Source organism: Trachemys scripta, chromosome 24, assembly GCF_013100865.1.
Source record: "Trachemys scripta elegans isolate TJP31775 chromosome 24, CAS_Tse_1.0, whole genome shotgun sequence".
NCBI lineage: Eukaryota > Metazoa > Chordata > Testudines > Emydidae > Trachemys > Trachemys scripta.
Window position 1 is genome coordinate 9,611,927 of NC_048321.1, and position 16,447 is coordinate 9,628,373.

The following is a 16,447-nucleotide window of genomic DNA, read 5'->3' on the forward strand; positions in this document are numbered from 1 at the left end:
GGCAAGCCCTGGAGACTGCGTGGGCTGTATTCGCCGTTCGTGTGTTTGGGCAGGGACAGAGTGCAGGGGAAGGAAGGTTATGTCACGCCACCGTTGCACGCTCAGATTCACGGCCTTTGCAGGGTCCTCCTTGAAGCTTAACATGTTCTGGTTCTCTATGGTCTCCAGGAAGCAGAACTAGCTACAGTACAGTGCACCCCGGCTACTGGGGCTGGGAGCAGGGAGGGTGCAGAGCACCTCCACCACTCCTGAAGGCCCCCTGTGCAGGAGGATTCTGGGCCAATTTCCCCCTACTTTTAGGCCTGAGTGTAGCTAAGAACCAGACCCTCTATCCACCGGACAGGGGTGGCCCAGGCAGTGGTAATGAAAGATTTCCCCCATGCCAGCATATTTTATCCGTGACCTCTCTGAGATGAGAAGGGATTTCAGCTCCATGGCCCATTCCGTCCTGGTCTTCTACTGAGCCTGCCCCACAAAGGAGCTTCTTGGGGGCCTGGATGCTTTCCCACTAGGGACCAGACTGAGCCTAAGAGAAGCTACTGGCCCAGGATCCCACTGCTGGGAAGAGGATGCAGAGAGGCACGGATCCGAGGGGCCCCTTGTCTGATCCCTTCCCAGCCCCTGGGATCGTGCATAACGCATGGCTTATCAATGGAGCAAGAGCTATTGCTAAGTACATGTGTTCTATATTTGGGTCTTGCTGACAATCTGAGAACAGGCAAGGCCTCTAAGACACAGCAACTGCACCTGTTCTCTCTAGAGAAGCCAGCGTGGCCTCACCTTTAATTAGCTGATGCTTTCAAGGAGGCCGCTTTGAAGAAGGGAGCTTCTTAGTAAGACCTAAGCCACTCAAGGGAGCTAGAATCAGCCTTAACACTCAATAATGTGCTATTCTAGGGGCCTTTCTTAAAGGAACAATTATGTTCTTTCTATTTTTCTTTCCCATAGGGGCTGATCCTAACGTGCTGCCTGCTGCCCTGAGTTCTGTTATTAGTGTCCATCAGACTTTACTCAGGTAAATAGATTTAATTCCCTTAAACCTGATTATACTTAATACAAAGAGAATTTCCCTAAAGTTGTTTGTGTGTTGGGAGCACGAGGGTTGCTAAACCTGATCAGATCTATCATGCTACTAAGCCAGTCGCCTGAAGCCGGATTCTCAGCTGATGTAAATAAGCATATTTCCAGCTGTTTCAGAGAGAGGTTGGAAACTAGAAGTGGCATTAAAAAATCGTAAGTGTTTTCAGCAAAAGAACCTTCTAATGAAACATAAATTTCCTGGAAAATCCATCCACTTTTGTATGAAATGTTTCATGGAAGTGTCTGATGTAAATGACTTTTATTTCAGTTTTTCACTGAAATGTTTAGTTTAGCTTTTTCAGACCCTCACATTTCTCCCTTTTTTTTTTTTTTTTTTTTGGAGAAAAGCTCCCCTCCCCCAAGCCTAAATTATAAACTTTCCATTTGAAGCAACCCCCAGCTTGTTTCAAATGGCTTCTGGAAAGGGACAGACTTTTCAATCATTACAGACCTGGGCTCCTGATGTAAAGGCTCCAAAGGCCATTCCCATCTCCCTGCACGGACTTCACAGTTGGCTAGCTTAGATCTGTGCTGAAAGTCATAGGAATTGCTGAATCAGACCCAGGGTCCACCTAGCCTGTCTCCAACCATGGTCAGCACCAGAGGCTTCAGAGAACCCTGCAGTGGTAGGATAATCGCCACCTGACCATATTGGTTAGAAGTTGATTAGTGGCGTGAAGCAGGCCAGTTTATAGCCCTTCTAAGTTGCTTTGTTTTTTTAAACCCCTGCTGTTATAGAATATCAGGGTTGGAAGGGACCTCAGGAGGTTATCTAGTCCAACCCCCCCCTAGCAGGACCAATCCCCAGGCAGATTTTTTTACCCCAGTTTCCCTAAGTGGCCCCCTCAAGGATTGAACTCACAACCCTGGGTTTAGCAGGCCAATGCTAAAACCACTGAGCTATCCCTCCTGCGGGCAGTTCTGGTTAGTCCTATCAATATCCAATCGTTGGCTAAATCCCTGTGGCAATCAGTTCACAGGCTGTGTGTTTTCCTACTGCTAGAAGAAGAACAGTATAGATTCACCTTCTCTCCTCGTCGTGCTGCTGGGTCCCAGGGAAGGTACCATGGATGGATTCTTGGAGGCCAGTCCTGGGGCTGTGAGGAGACTGGGATTTGTTGTTCGCTTCCCTGACACCGGAAACAACAAAATCACAAGTCTTCCAGACCGACCCAGAAACGAGCGTGGCGAGGATCTGGAATGAGAAGCATCTTCCCCTTGCGAAGATCTCGCTGGGTCACTTGGCTCAGGGACGTTGCGTTAGCGAGAATCTGAAAGAGATACAGAGAATGGGAGCTGCGTTCTACAGAAGTTGCTTTTATTAGCATGCTGCCGGGCTGGTTTCTGGGTCTCCCAGCGCCTGGTGATAAGGAAACAGCTGGAGATCCTGGGCTTTTAGTCTCATTTTTACAAAGGCCCCTTTTACACCACTCTAGCAGTAAGATCTGTGTAAATTAATTACTAAATAGACCTACCGGGGCTTTACTCTGAGAATCCGCTCCTGGTGCTCCTATCCCCTCTAGGTGGGAGCCCCTCGCAAAGAGCCTGGGCTACAGACGTCCTCCCAGTGGCGGTGAAGTTACAAGAGACTTATTTAAGAGTTTGTCCACCTTGATCTTCCTCACGGGCTCTGAGGGAATAAGTGTGTTGAGATCCTCAGAGGAAATGTCCTAGTGAAGGACAAAATTGTTATTGGAGAAGAAATCCAAGCCCTCTGCTCCAGACAGAGTCTGATGCCCCTCTGTCACAGCACCCAGGTTTCACATACTCCCATGGTTAGGAGTATTCTGCATGGGCGAGATCTGTTCTGTGGATTGGAATGGCAGATCTAGACTCTGTTTCAGACTCTGGATGCCCTCAAGTTTGAACATGGGGTTACGGTTTGGGATCGTTGCTACAAATGACCCTCCCTGAGGTGTTTGTTCTTTGTGATCTGACCAGCGTAAACCCCACAGTCAGGTGGAACCTCCTGAGAGAGAAACTGCTCTGGGAGGGTGATGGCTGCCATCTTGGCTGACTCACTGGGGATTGAACCAGGCACCTCGAGAGCTGAAAGCAGGAGCTGCTACAGCTTGAGCTAAAGAGCTCCTGTAACCGACCCCTGTCCTCTGTGGCTTGGGACCATAGTAGGACCTGTAACGCGCATTCCCCTGTGGGTTATGCTTATGCTAGCAGAAGATAAAGTGTCAGGGATGGGGGGGGGAGAGGAGCTGACCTACTAGGGATCATTGTGAACCCCACACGCACACAGGAAGTGAAGTGTTATCAGCAAATCCTCTTGAATCCCATTATTTGGGACCCAGGGAAGAACATGTTGCCATTCTCTGCACAGAGACCTTGGCCTTCTCCCGTTGCCAAGGCAACCACCACAATCAAAATGGCCTCGCCTGTCGTGGTCATTCTTGTTGTGCTGCCTGGCGGCCAGTTTCCTAGGGTGGAGAGATAATGGCGCTTGTTGGCGGGGAGGACTTTGTGTCCCTCAGCCCCTCTTGGCACCAAAGAGGGTCAGGGCTCTACGCCTGACAGGATCGGGCCTCGTCCAGAACGTTTGTGATTGGGGATCTCAGCCTGGGGCAGCCCTGGTTTGAAGAGAGGGGGCGAAATACCCAAGCACTAGATTAGGTCTCTCTGCCTTTGTGGGAGGAAGTACAAGGACTCTAGCCCAGATGATGGGCCTTTTATATTTCGCCCCAAAACCCAGCTAAATCGGCGCGAGCTATTTCATGGGCTGTTCTGAGCTAACCGACTGAACACCGCGCAGGGACAGGAAAATGGAAGCTGCTTGGCTCCAATTTTTAAAAAATATTTAACAGAACAGATTTCTCGTTTACTTAGTAATTGACCAAAAAAAAAAAGAGGAGGAAAAATGCCCAGCATAGGATGGAAGTATAGTCTATGATACTGTGGAAGTCAGGACTCCTGGGTTCCTTTCCTCACTCTGGGAGAGCATTTAGTGGCTGGAGGTGGGACTGGGATTTTATAGGGACAGTCCCAATTTGTGGGTCTTTTTCTTATATAGGCTCCTATTACCCCCCCACCCCAGTCCCGATTTTTCACATTTGCTGTCTGGTCACCCTAACTGGTAACTACTAGGTTTTTGTTCCCAGGTCTCGCGGGGAGTTTAGGCTAGTGGTTGGAGGTGGCGGGGACAATGGTAATCAAACTATTGGTCCAGTCCTGTCCCTAAAATGATTGACACCAGCTAGGTGTCTAGCCCCTTATTCCTTCCAGGCATTTGGGACATCTCGGTGACAGAAGCTTCTGTATCTTGGTCCTTGATGTAACTCTTTACTTACTTTGTTCTTCAGAAAACCCCCTCCTTCTCTTCCTCCCCTATAAACAAGCTGGGGTTGGTTTTTAGGGGCTAGGGCAAGGTGCCAGATTCAAAACCCAGGCAGCTGAAACCCTCTGTTTAGCCACAGAACAGGGATCCCCCAAACTCATTACAGGCCACCGAACGATGATCAGATTCCAGCGAGATGCCTTCCATCCAGTTTTGCTAAGGCCAAGGCAGTGTCTCATTTGTATTATCTCATTGGCTGGCTGTCAGGACTCCTGGGTTCTATTCCCAGATGTTGGAGTGTTGGCTCATATTTAGGACACAGGTCTGAGTCAGGACCAATTGTTTCTTCCCCAGCTCCTGAAGAGTGTGGCCTAGTGGTTAGACCAGGGGATTAGGCTGCAGGACTCGTGGGTTCTGCACTAAACTCTGGGAGGAAATGTTGCCTGTTAGTGAGAATAGGACAGAGAGCCTTTTGTTCTAGTCCCAGTTCTGCCATTGTCTTGGTATATGCCCTTAGGTGAGACACTTCCTCACCCCATCACTGCCTCAGTTTCCCCACCTGTATAGCAAGGGTCATAATACTCACCCACCTTTACGAAGGGCTTCGATCTCCCATGGAAAGGCACTAGTTAAATTCTAGGGATGACAGTTGTTATAGGGACAGCTGGAAGAAAGAACTTAGCCAGTCCTGGCTCCTTCTCAAAGGTTATTTTGTTTTTATCTTAGCAGACAGAGCAGATAGCGAAGAAATATGAAAGAGTCAAGGATGTTGCCCCGATGGATGCTGGGCTGAAAGCTCAGCTTGGAGACAAGGCAAGGGAAATGCCTTTCATTATTAAGTGCGGGTGGAAGAGGAGGAGGGGGCTAGGGAGAGATGGGACTGGACAGATCAAAGGACGTAGCAACAAGTCAAACCCCACGTGGGCATCAGGCCATCTGGAAAGGTGCGTCACGTGCCAATTCAAAGGGCCTGAGAGGCCTGTCCCAGTTAGCAACTTTTAGGGTCCCCTGGATCTGACAGGCAGGAGAAATCAAAGCAGCTGCGTTAACCTGAGAGCTGCATTAGGGCTTGGATGGATTGTTCGGATGACAATCAATGCTGAGCATTGGTGCAAAGTGCTGGATTCCCGGATGAAGCATGGGGGTGCATCCGTTGTGAAGCACAGTGTGTGAAGAGGGCCGGGGAGGGGAAGCAATGCAGAATGGGGGGGGGGTCTGATTCTCTGCTGTGCTGCCCCCTGTTCTGTCATTTACACCAATGCAAACTGAGAGTAAAATGAAGCTATTCTGGTTCGGGGCGGGGGAATTCTGGCCCCGCTGAAGTCAATGACAAAATGCCCTGTGCTCACAAGGTCAGATCCATACGGATAATTTAGTTTTTAAACTCCCTTGGCAAAGGGGATGGTGATCAAGAGATGGCAAAATTGGTTTTCTATCAGGTAGATTTCGGGGGATTGGTGGATGCGTGGGGGATGGGGCAAGGACCGTCTCTTTGTTCTGGGTTTGTACAATGCCTGGCACTGTGGGGTCCAGGTCCATGACTGGAGCTGCTAGACATTATAGTAATACAAATAATATATCCTAATGAAGGACCTAATTAACACTGATAATTTCTGAAACAAGGAGGCCAAATCATCAGCTGTTATAAACCAGTGTAGCTCCCCTGAAGTCAATAGAGTTATGCTGGTCTACACCAAATCTGGCCCCAAATCTCTATACGATCCAAACACCAGTTAGAGAGGTAACAACTGCACCACTTGTCCAGGCTGAGATTCAAGTAACAATGGTTTTGATGGCTGGGAAACCTATTCCTCGTCCACATTACAAAACTGTTCCACAGTGTCTAGGACTCATGTAGTTTCCAGGACTCCAGGTCAGGATCGGGCTATGTCAGGGGGGCAGGCCTGGAATAGCAGCAGGGCTGGGGGTTGAAACAGAGAAAAACTGATAGAACTGAGTGGGTGGGTGGAGAGGGAGTTCAGGTCTCAAGTAGCACATCCTACCCCTGCTCTGGGTCCCGGTTTCAATGACACTGGTGCAAAAGCCAGAGTAACTCCAGTGAGGTCCACGGTGTCAAGCTAGAATTGCCGCTGGAGTCTCTGGGTACGTCTACACTGGAATAAAAGACCCGCAGCTGGTCTGGATCAGCTGATATAGGCTTGAGCTGCCGGGCTAAAAATTGCTCTGTAGATGTTCAAGCATGGGCTGGAACCAGGGCTCTGGGACCCTCCCGCCTCATGAGGTCCCTGAGCTCGGGCTGCTGCCCAACCCCGAAGGTCTACACAGAAATTTTACAGCCTTGTGAGCCCAAGTCAGTGGACCCAGGCCACTCGCGGGTGTTTAATTGCTGCGTGCACGGACCCTCTGAGATCAGAATCTGGCCCTGGCCCGTGTACACTGTGAAGGCACTGTCCTTCATCTTCCAGACAGATGGGAAGACACCTTTGGTTCTATGCACACACACACAGAGAGACAACACACAATCTCTCCCTCTCCGTCTCTGCACACCTCTGCAGACACTGTCTCGCAAACCCAAACCACGGGCCTGATTCTCATGTACACCAGCACTGCCTTTGCACCACTCTGGCAATGCAAAGAGCCCTTAGAGGCATACGTTACAGTGACACGCTTTCCGGCCCTTTGATACTGTCAGGGCCGTGCAAAAGGGCTTCGGTGTAAATGCAAATTAGCCCAATCCCGCAAGTACGCGCGTGCACAATCTCATTCACCGTTTCCCACAGACGGACTGTCTCTCACACACACACACACACACACACGCTGTCTCGCACTCCCTCGGGTACACACACAGGGTCTGATTAGCTTCTCCCTGACTCCGGTGGAAATCAAGAACTTTGCTTGAAGCCACTGGAGTTACAGAGGGGGGGTACTTGAGATCAGAATCTCACCCAGGTCTCACAAACACACAAACTGCCTCACACAACACATGTTCTGTCTCTGACACATTACACACACTGCCTCAGTCAACACGTGTTCTCTCTCTCTCTCTCTCTCTCTCTCTCTCTCACACACACACACACACACACACACACACACACAGACTGCCTCACTCAACAGGTGTTCTGTGTCTCTTACCCACACAGACACACACACTGCCTCACAACACATGTTCTGTCTCTTACACAAACACACAGACTGCCTCACAACACATGTTCTGTCTCTCTCGCGCGCTCTCTCTCACACACAGACTGCCTCACACAACACATTCTCTCTTACACACACACACAGACTGCCTCACACAACACATGTTCTGTCTCTTACACACAAACACACACACCCAGACACACACACACACCTTTGCCTTGGTGTTTGCTAGCAGGTTCATTCCACTGTCAGGATGACTCGAAGTGGAACTGATCAGACAGAGAGTTCAGAGCCACTTACCCAGCAGGCTGGTCTGTGTCCATCTCGTTTTGTTCCTTGTTGCGCCCAAAAGCTGCAGCACCTTCAACACCCAGCCCTTCTCAGTTTACGAAGAAGGGGACTCCGGGAGCCTAGAAACAAGATCGACCCCTCCCTTCCCCAAATCCTGCACAGCCCCCTGCCCCCCTCCAGCCGACACCCGGGGAGAGGGAGCTCTGAGCCTCCGCCGCCTTGTGTGCGTGGGCGAACCCCAGGCAGCTTGGGGGGAATTTTATATCAAGACCGTTCTCCGAATAGGCTGGCCTTGGTGACAGCTTGAGTGGCAGCCTTGGGAAAGGGATGGAGCTGTCTTCATCAGCGAGAGGGAGGGAGGCAGGGGTGGGGGCTTGTCATCCACGCGAGTGATGTCATCTTGAGCACTGATGCAGCCCCTTCCTCCCCAAAAAGAGACACCTTCCCCACTCCACCTCCCTGGTGGCTGGAACACTTCTGGAGTAGGGGTGGGATGGGGGGTTGGATTAGAGGGGCCTGATCCTGTGAGCCGGTGCGGGAAGCAGGGCGTTCGCTTTGCCAGGGAAGGAGCAAACATCCCTCCTCCAGGGAACTCTTCGCGCATCAGGTCAGACCCTCAGCCGGCGCCAATGGGTGCAACGGTGTGGGGCAGCGCCAGGACTGTGCCCCTTTACGCCAGCTGAGGAGCTGGTCTGCTGCCTTCTCCTTGCTCCTCCACCCCCACCTGCCTAGTCTGCACAGTGTTGTTCTGGATCGGCCCGGGCTCGAGAGGGTTTCAGGAGCAGCGCCCCTGGGTCGGGATTCAGGAGACCTGCCCACCAGCTCACGTCGCTGTCCCAGTGCTTCCGAGGGGCGAGGGGCCTGTATGTGCAAAGGATTCTGGGTGGGGGGAATGTTTGTGCCTATGGCTTAAAGACCCCGAGGCGGTGGATTAAACCCGTCTCCCCAACCCCCCCCTCGCAGCAGATGCCGTCGCGATCAAGGGATCCCGAGGGTCAGGGCTGCCGTTCGGGAAGCAGAACAATCCCGTCCCTTGGCAACACGGGCGAGAGAGTCCGAGCTGGATTCTCAGGCGTGCTAAGGCCCCTTTGTACCCGCTTGGGCTGCATAAAGGGGTCTGAAAGTGCCTACTTCCGGACCCCTTTACGCAGCCAGCGCAGGCTGGAAACCTAGTTGACACAAGCCACTGCATTGGCCTAGTTAAAGCAGTACAACCCCTTCCCCCCAGTGTGGACCCAGCATATCGGTATAAAGGTGCTTATATCTGTCTGGGAAGCTATAATGGTATAAGGCATGAATATAGCTGTGAATATGTATAATGATATAAGGCACCTGATATAATGGTGTTCACAGCAGGGTTTCTCAAACTGGGGGTTGGGTCCCCTCAGGGGGTCACGAGGTTATTAAATGGGGGGGGGGTCGCGGCTGTCAGCCTCCACCCAAACCCCACTTTGCCTCCAGCATTTATAATGGTGTAAAATATATAAAAAAGTGTTTTTAATGTATAAGGGGGGTCGCACTCAGAGGCTTGCTATGTGAAAGGGGTCACCAGGACAAAAGTTGGAGAACCACCGCACTAGAGGTTGTACTGGTATAACTGTGTCAGTAGAAACATCACACCCCTAACTGACATAGCTATAGTGAGATCAAACCTGTGTGCCGACCGGGGCTGAGTGTAACTGAGAATCAGGCCCTCTGAGTTTTGCTGGCTCCAGGGTAGGAGAAGGAGCACATTTACTCTGGATCACTAATGGTGAACTGGAGTCTTGGGTTCTGTTCCCAGTTCTGGGAGGGAAGTGTGACGTAGGGGTGAAGGTGTGTGGGAGCCAGGACTCCGGGCTTCTATATTCAGGTCTGGGGGAGAAGCGTGATTAGGATGACCAGACTGCAAGTATGAAAAATCGGGACAGAGTATGGGGGGTAATAGGCACCTATATAAGAAACATCCCCAAATATCGGGACTGTCCTTATAAAATCAGGACATCTGGTCACCCTAAATGTGATCTAGTGGTTGCAGCAGAAGCCTAGGTGGTCAGGATTCTTCGAGTCATTTCTCAGCTCTGTGAGAGAAATGGGGGTCTAGTGGTTGCAGTGGGGTCGGAGTGTCAGGACGCCTGGGTTCTAAGGCCTGGAATGGGAGGGTGCTCTGGTGGTTAGGGTGTAGGACTTGGAACCAGGGTTCCTGGGCTCCCCTCTGGAAAGAGTAGGGTCTGGTGATTACAGGGGTGGGGGGAACTAGAACTCCTGGGTTCCATTCCTGGCGCTGCTACTCCAGGAGAATACCAATGCCCTGCTCTGTGAGCGCGAGTGCTCAGAGCTCCTGGCGGGAAAGGGCAGATGTTCAGAGTCGCGCCGTTTCTCAGGCTGAAAAAAATAAATCTCCCGAACCAACATAAAAGCAGCCTGACAAGTGAGATAAACCCAGCCTTGTGGTCTAAAAATATTGCCCCTTTATCAAGTCCTGCAGTCAGGAATCCCAGATAGCTGATGGCAGAGGGACACTTGCACGGCAAAGGGCCTTGACAGAACATGTGCCTGATGGAGGCAACGTCCCACCGCTCCGCTCAGGCTGCGCCTTCGTTAGAAGAAACATGCGTGGAGCGTAACAGCGTCCGTGCTGTTACTCGGGTCTGGGGGAGATCCCACGGGCACCGATTCTCATTTACACCGAGGCCCTTTTGCATTACTCTAGCCCTGGGAGTCACACCCACGTTCAGGCCCCCTTTACACTGCCAGTGAAAGGCACCTCAGTGTTAATGAGGCTCGGGGCCCAGAAGTACTTAGGTGCCTAACTCCCATTGGAAGTCAGACACCGAAATGCCATTGAGGTTCTAACTTGTCTGTCAATGCACCTCACTGGGGAGTGTGCGTTACAGTCCCAGTTTGTGCTGGGTGAGTCTGTTACAGCCCCATCTTGGGCCCTTCAGCGACCTTTCACTCTGCAGGTCCCTGGTTCAATCCCTGGTGTGTTGGCCAAGATGGCAGCCGAAACGTGGGGTCTGACACGTCGCACCACTCGCACTGACTGGCGTCACACCGGCACAGCACATGAACCCCCGGGGTTTGCATCTGTGTCACTCATCACCTCAGCGATGTTCCCTAATATAGACAGGGCCTTAGGGGCACCCCTGGGCTGGAACTGAAAACAGGCTGCTAGCAAAGCAACTTTGCCCCGGCTTTTCATTTACCCGAAGGCCCTTTGCCCCACTCTGGCAGCATAAAGGGGCCTGAAAGTGGGTGAAAATTGGGGTTCTTCCTGGCTTGTTATTGTAGGGTTGTTAGCGAGCCCTGGGGTGCACGCATGAGTTTTGTTCAGTGTACGGTTGCTTCTCAGAGTCAGACGACGACGTGAGTTTGTTATGGTGGGGCTGCTCAGGGTGGCCGAATTGAGCAGGCTAATTCGTTATTGTGGAGTCGCTCATAAAGACGGAGGTGGGTGCGCTGGTTTGTTTATTGTAGGGTTGCTGATAATGAGCGAAGGGACTGCGACCATTATTTTTCATTATGAAAAACAACTTCAAAGCATTTGGTTTAAAGAGCGTTGCCTCACTCCTCTCTCTCTACACACACACACAAATAAGATTTACAAGGACTTTGTAAACAGGTGGGAAAAGCCGACAGGTCAGATTTTAGCCTGTTCTAAGGAAAATGTCCCTTTAAACACCTCGGCTTCTGCTTAACTATATGATTTTGCCGTTCCCCAGGGATAAGTTGCTAACCCTGTCATGCCTCCGAATCCTGAGTCACTTGCATGATGGAAAGAAAAGAAGCAATTTGATGGCAGTCACTGTATCTCAGCCCGGAGATTCTTCTGTGCTCCAGAGAGTTGTCTCTTAGCAATAGGGCCTGAGTGCATTGGTTCTGCTTCATTCAGTCCCCAGGGGCAAACAACTGCGCTTGTATTTCTTAAAAGGTGAAATGGGGGGAGAGCTTTGGAGAAGAAATTTGTTTAGAAGTAATGATGCCGCTGGTTTTACCTAAGGATTAGCAGGGTTTGCTACTGTTAATGGAAGGTTTCCCTCCCCCCCCCCCATTCCAAAGTGTTCCCCATTTCACAGGTGAGGAAACTGAGGCACGGAGCAGCGGTGTGATTTGTCCAAGGTCATGCAGCAAGCCAGTGTCAAAGGTGGGAATAAACGGAATGAGTCTTGACTTCCAGTCCCTTGCTCTAGCCACGAGGCCGTATTCCCCTTCCTGAACTAGGAATAGAACCCAAGAATCCTGGCTGTAGTGGGAGGGAGTGTCAGCTACTGGATGGAGCCTGGGGGTCAGGACGCCTGGGTTCTCTTCCTCGCTCTGCCCAGCACTTGCTTGGGGATGGCTGTGAAGTTCAATTCGCTGCTGAGCCTGAACCCCCAGTTTTGGAAGGGATGGGAATCCAAACCCATCTGTGAACTTGACGGGTGACTCTGACCCCTTTGGGGTGCTTGAGGTCCCCTTGCCAGCACAGAGCTCTGAGCTGTGCCCACAAAATCCCCTTCTCCAAGCCTCCACAAACCCTGCTCTGGGCTGACAGCTACTGTCTCTCCAAAGGAGTTTAATTAGCGGCCAGGATATTAGCAGCTCATTAGTGGTTTTCACTAGTGTTCATGGCAGCTGTCGCCATGACACCCAAACAAGGGTGGAAGAGTCAGTGGACAGCTTAAATAAATGAAGTATAAAAAAACAACCTGCTCCCCCTTTTGCTCTGCCCATGGCTCATTAGCCTGAGAGCTCATTTCCTGCTAGTAATGAGGAAGAAATGGCTTCATGGAGCGCCTTGAGGGCCTGGTGAAATAGAGGTGAGAGCATCTCATTAACATAGCCTGGCGGTAAGGGATAGGGGTGTGTGTGTGTCCCCTTCTCTTGGCAACCACCATTGCATTCCTCTGTGTCAGACTCCGACACTGCTAGTCAGGTGGGTGGCAGATTGCCAGATTGGATTGGGTTCCTGGCTGTGTTGCCATGGGACACTGGGAGGGTGGGGGAATATGTAGAACCTTGTGGGTACTTCACCTGCTTCTGGAGCATCCAGCATTGGCTGGGATTGGGTTCAGGACACGAGATGAAATGGACCAGCTAGATGGTCTATTCTGGGCTAGACTGCATGGACCGATCTAGACAACATATTCTAGATAGTATTTTCTGGACTACTTCACCTGAATGAGATGAATTGTTCTAGATGCCCATTCTAGATTGCCCCAGACTTGAAGGGTGATTCTAAGTGGCCTTGTTCTAGGCAGCTCTAGACTAGAAGGAGAACACTACTAGGCTAGGTGGATGGTTATAGATGGCCTTTTCTGACTGGATTAGCAGTGTTGATCTGGATGACCTAGTCCAGAGAGAAAGCTCTAGATGGTCTGTGCTGGCATAGCAGTTTCTGTATTTCTTGTTACCCTGCCAGTAACTCAGCCATGATGCTGAATTGCCTTTAGAGGATTCTCTGACACACAACACAGCCAGTGAGCGATCTGGGGTCGTCTTTCAGCTTTGCCTTTCATTGCAGGGCAGAGGGGTCAAAGTGCTGGAGCTGGCGCCAGGACTGTTGGGTTCTATTCCTGGTTCCGATGTGGATTCACAGGGTGACCTTGAGCAAATCGCTGCACCTTGCTGTGTCTCAGTTTCCCAAGCTGTAAAATGGAGCTAAGGAGACCGACCTCCTTGGTAAAGCACTTGGAGGTATACATAAGAAAAGAGCTGCGCATTACAATTACGAAGTGCTTTGAGATCTTGAGAGGGAAGACTCTAGAAAAGTGCAGGGTGTGATAATTAATCATGCAAAGGACGCTTGTTAGGGCTTCAGGAGAATCCAGGGGATTTAGCAGACCCTACCAACGCCGTTACTGAAGAATATCAGACTGGCTTTAGTTTAATTCCATTTTTTAGTACAGTCTTTTTGCAATAAGGAGACAGAATAGCTGAATCATTGCATTGTTATGAGTTGCTTTTTGTATTGTGGTGGTGCTTCGGAGCTCCAGTCATGCACCAGGACCCCGTGCAGGTATAAACACAGAACAAGACAGTCCCTGTCCGAAAGCGCTTCCCATTTAAGTACGCGACAAGAGACAACACCTGGCTAGAGACAGCTCAGTGCGGAGCACAAGGAAACAGTGAGACAGTATTGGTCAGCAAGAGACGCTGGGGTCTCAGCCCAGCAGCAGCCTAACCAGCCTCAAGTTTTTTCTAGGCAATGCTCTTAGCGCGGCTTTGCTCATAGCTCGTAATGAGGGGGATGGAGGGGCAGGGGCAGGTAATTCTCCCAGGGCAGGTGGAGTCTTATTGTTCTCCTGTTATATCACCTTATTTCGAGTGTTGGATGGGGAAGGGATGACGGGACTGGGACAATAGTCTCCCATGTTCCTTTAAGTTGCTCAGACATGGGCATTCTCTCCCCCACCCCCCGGAAGTACTCCTTGCAGCAGATGGGCTGCATGCCATCCTGGCCCCTCGGTGCCTGGGTGGACCAGGCTGGGGTGAAGGCCAAATCATCGTTCACTCTCCTTTGATGCGATGCCCCTAGGTGCTCCGGGGCCCACGATGAGTTAGCACCTTTCATAAAGAGCTCTGATCTGATTAGTGCTCTGCGGATGGAGCGCGACCTAATTCTTTAATCCAGATGAAAATTAGAATGAGACACTGTAGACCATTAAAGTCTCAGGGAGATGCAGAAATTCTCATGATGTCAATGGGCCAGCTCCCCCGCTGGTGTAAATGGGCATAACTCCATGGGTGTCAAATGGGCCAGAGCCCCAAATGGTGTACATCAGCATCACTCTATTGAAATTAAGGGGGCTATGACAATTTAAACCAACTGAGGATCTCTCCCAATGTGACTGACGTGATTTTTACCATCAATCTGTACGCGTCTGTTGAAACTATGAAGCTACAACAGGAAGGGTGGTTAGCTTGGGAGGGTGGGGTGGACACCTGTTCCTCCTACCTTTGATTAAGGTAGCATTTTGACACTGGGGCCAAATCCACAGCTAATGGGGGGAGGGATAGCTCAGCACTTTGAGCATTAGCCTGCTAAACCCAGGGTTGTGAGTTCAATCCCTGAGGAGGCCACTTAGGGATCTGGGGCAAAATCAGTACTTGGTCCTGCTAGCAAAGGCAGGGGGCTGGACTCAATGACCTCTCAGGGTCTCTTCCAGATCTATGAGATAGGCATATCTCCATATATTATTATTTTTTATTTGGTGTAGATCAGCAGCACTTCAGTGGAGTGACATTGATTTACACCAGGGGGCGGGGGAATCTGGTCCATTAATTCCAATGCAACTAGGCTGATTTACCCTGGGTGGGGGGGGCAGAATCTGGCCATCTTTTTTTAGGTACAGGCGCATGAAGAAACAAACATCCTCGCGCTGACAGGGGCCAAGTGCCATGTGATGGTTGCCATGGTAACAGAAAGCTTTCTGACAGGGTCTGTCTCTGGGTGATGCAATCCAGCGCTGGGGGTTTTGTTCGGTAATAGCAATGCTTTTATGGCATACAATGGTTGCAAGGGGGGAGGCATTTCTCTGTCAGCCCCCTCGGCGGCGCTCCGAGCTCCTTGTTGTGGTGTTGTCGTCGTTGTCGTGGTATTGCGTGTCCCTTTAAAATGGTGCCTCCTTCCAACCTTTCAAAGGCAAAGAGATAACAGGCGAGGTGACAGAATAACTCAGATGGGAAGGTCACTTGGTTCTAGACAGGCTGAGTGGGGATGGGGTGGGAGGAGAGGAGACGATGGAGGGGGATAACCTGCAGCTTCATATTATCCGTATTGCAGCATTGCTCATGGACCACAACCACAGAACAAAGCCAGGCCTTGCTTCAGCTTCCAGTCTAAGTAGCAACATGGAAGCAGATTTGGCTCACTGCCCAGGCATCTCGGCCTCCTTGTTCAACTCAGCCAAATGCCACTTGCTCTTCGTGGGACATTTTTTAAAAAACCTTTCTTCCGACATTGCCTATGAAACAGTCCCCTCCCCTCTCCCCTGCTCCTTTGCCACTGGCAAAAAGGAAAACAAACCAAAGCCCCACCAGGCTTTGGGGGAGGATGGTGTTCTGTTGATTTGTTTTGTATTTTGGTTTTACGCTGCAAAAAACCAAACCAATCCAAGTGAAACAACAATTAAGGGTTGTTGTTTTTTCCCGGGGACGTGTGGGGAGGACCCGCGTTTTCCCTCAATGTTTTACGGGAAATTTTCCACAGTGACTAGTTGCCCTGGGACCAGATCAGCTGGGGCCAGGGGATCCATGATGCAGGGGCAGCAAGGCAGGTGGGGGTGGGACATGCTTCGCAGGGCAACATCCCTGGAGGATTCGAACTCTATGGTTTAGACACTAGGGGCAATTTCTCCTCTATGGTTCCTCGCAAACCTAGAGCGGCGGGCGGGTGTGAAAGGTTTTACTTCCGGGAAGATGGCGGCCTCCATGCAGCGCTGGGCATGTGGCTGCGGGGAAGGAATCCGGTGTAACAGTGAGTGGCTGCGTATGGGGAGCCGAGGGGGCTGGAGATATCGGGGGCCCCTGGAGAGCAGAAGGTGGGAGGCTGGAGGTGGAGTCGGAGGGGCTGAAGATGGGGGGCTGGATTGGGGGGTTGGAGAGGGATCCGGGGGGCTGGATGGACAGCTGAAGGTGGGGGTCTGGAGAGGGCTGGATGGGGCGCTGGGGGGCGGGCTGGAGAGGGCTGGATGGGGAGCTGGGGGGCTGGATGGGGCGCTGGGGGGC

The 16,447-nt window shown here is 51.2% G+C and overlaps 1 protein-coding gene across 2 annotated transcripts in view; it reads left to right on the forward strand.

Annotated features, from left to right (window-relative positions):
- Window positions 1-16,094: 16,094 nt before the first annotated feature.
- Window positions 16,095-16,447, forward strand: part of GPATCH4 (G-patch domain containing 4) — an 8,874-nt gene continuing 8,521 nt past the window's right edge. The window contains exon 1 of one of the 2 annotated variants that reach the window (XM_034756556.1): window positions 16,095-16,196. The gene's annotated coding sequence lies outside the window, so the exon portion shown is untranslated. Of the gene's footprint in view, window positions 16,261-16,447 lie in introns of both variants that reach the window. The other variant, XM_034756557.1, reaches the window with a different exon arrangement.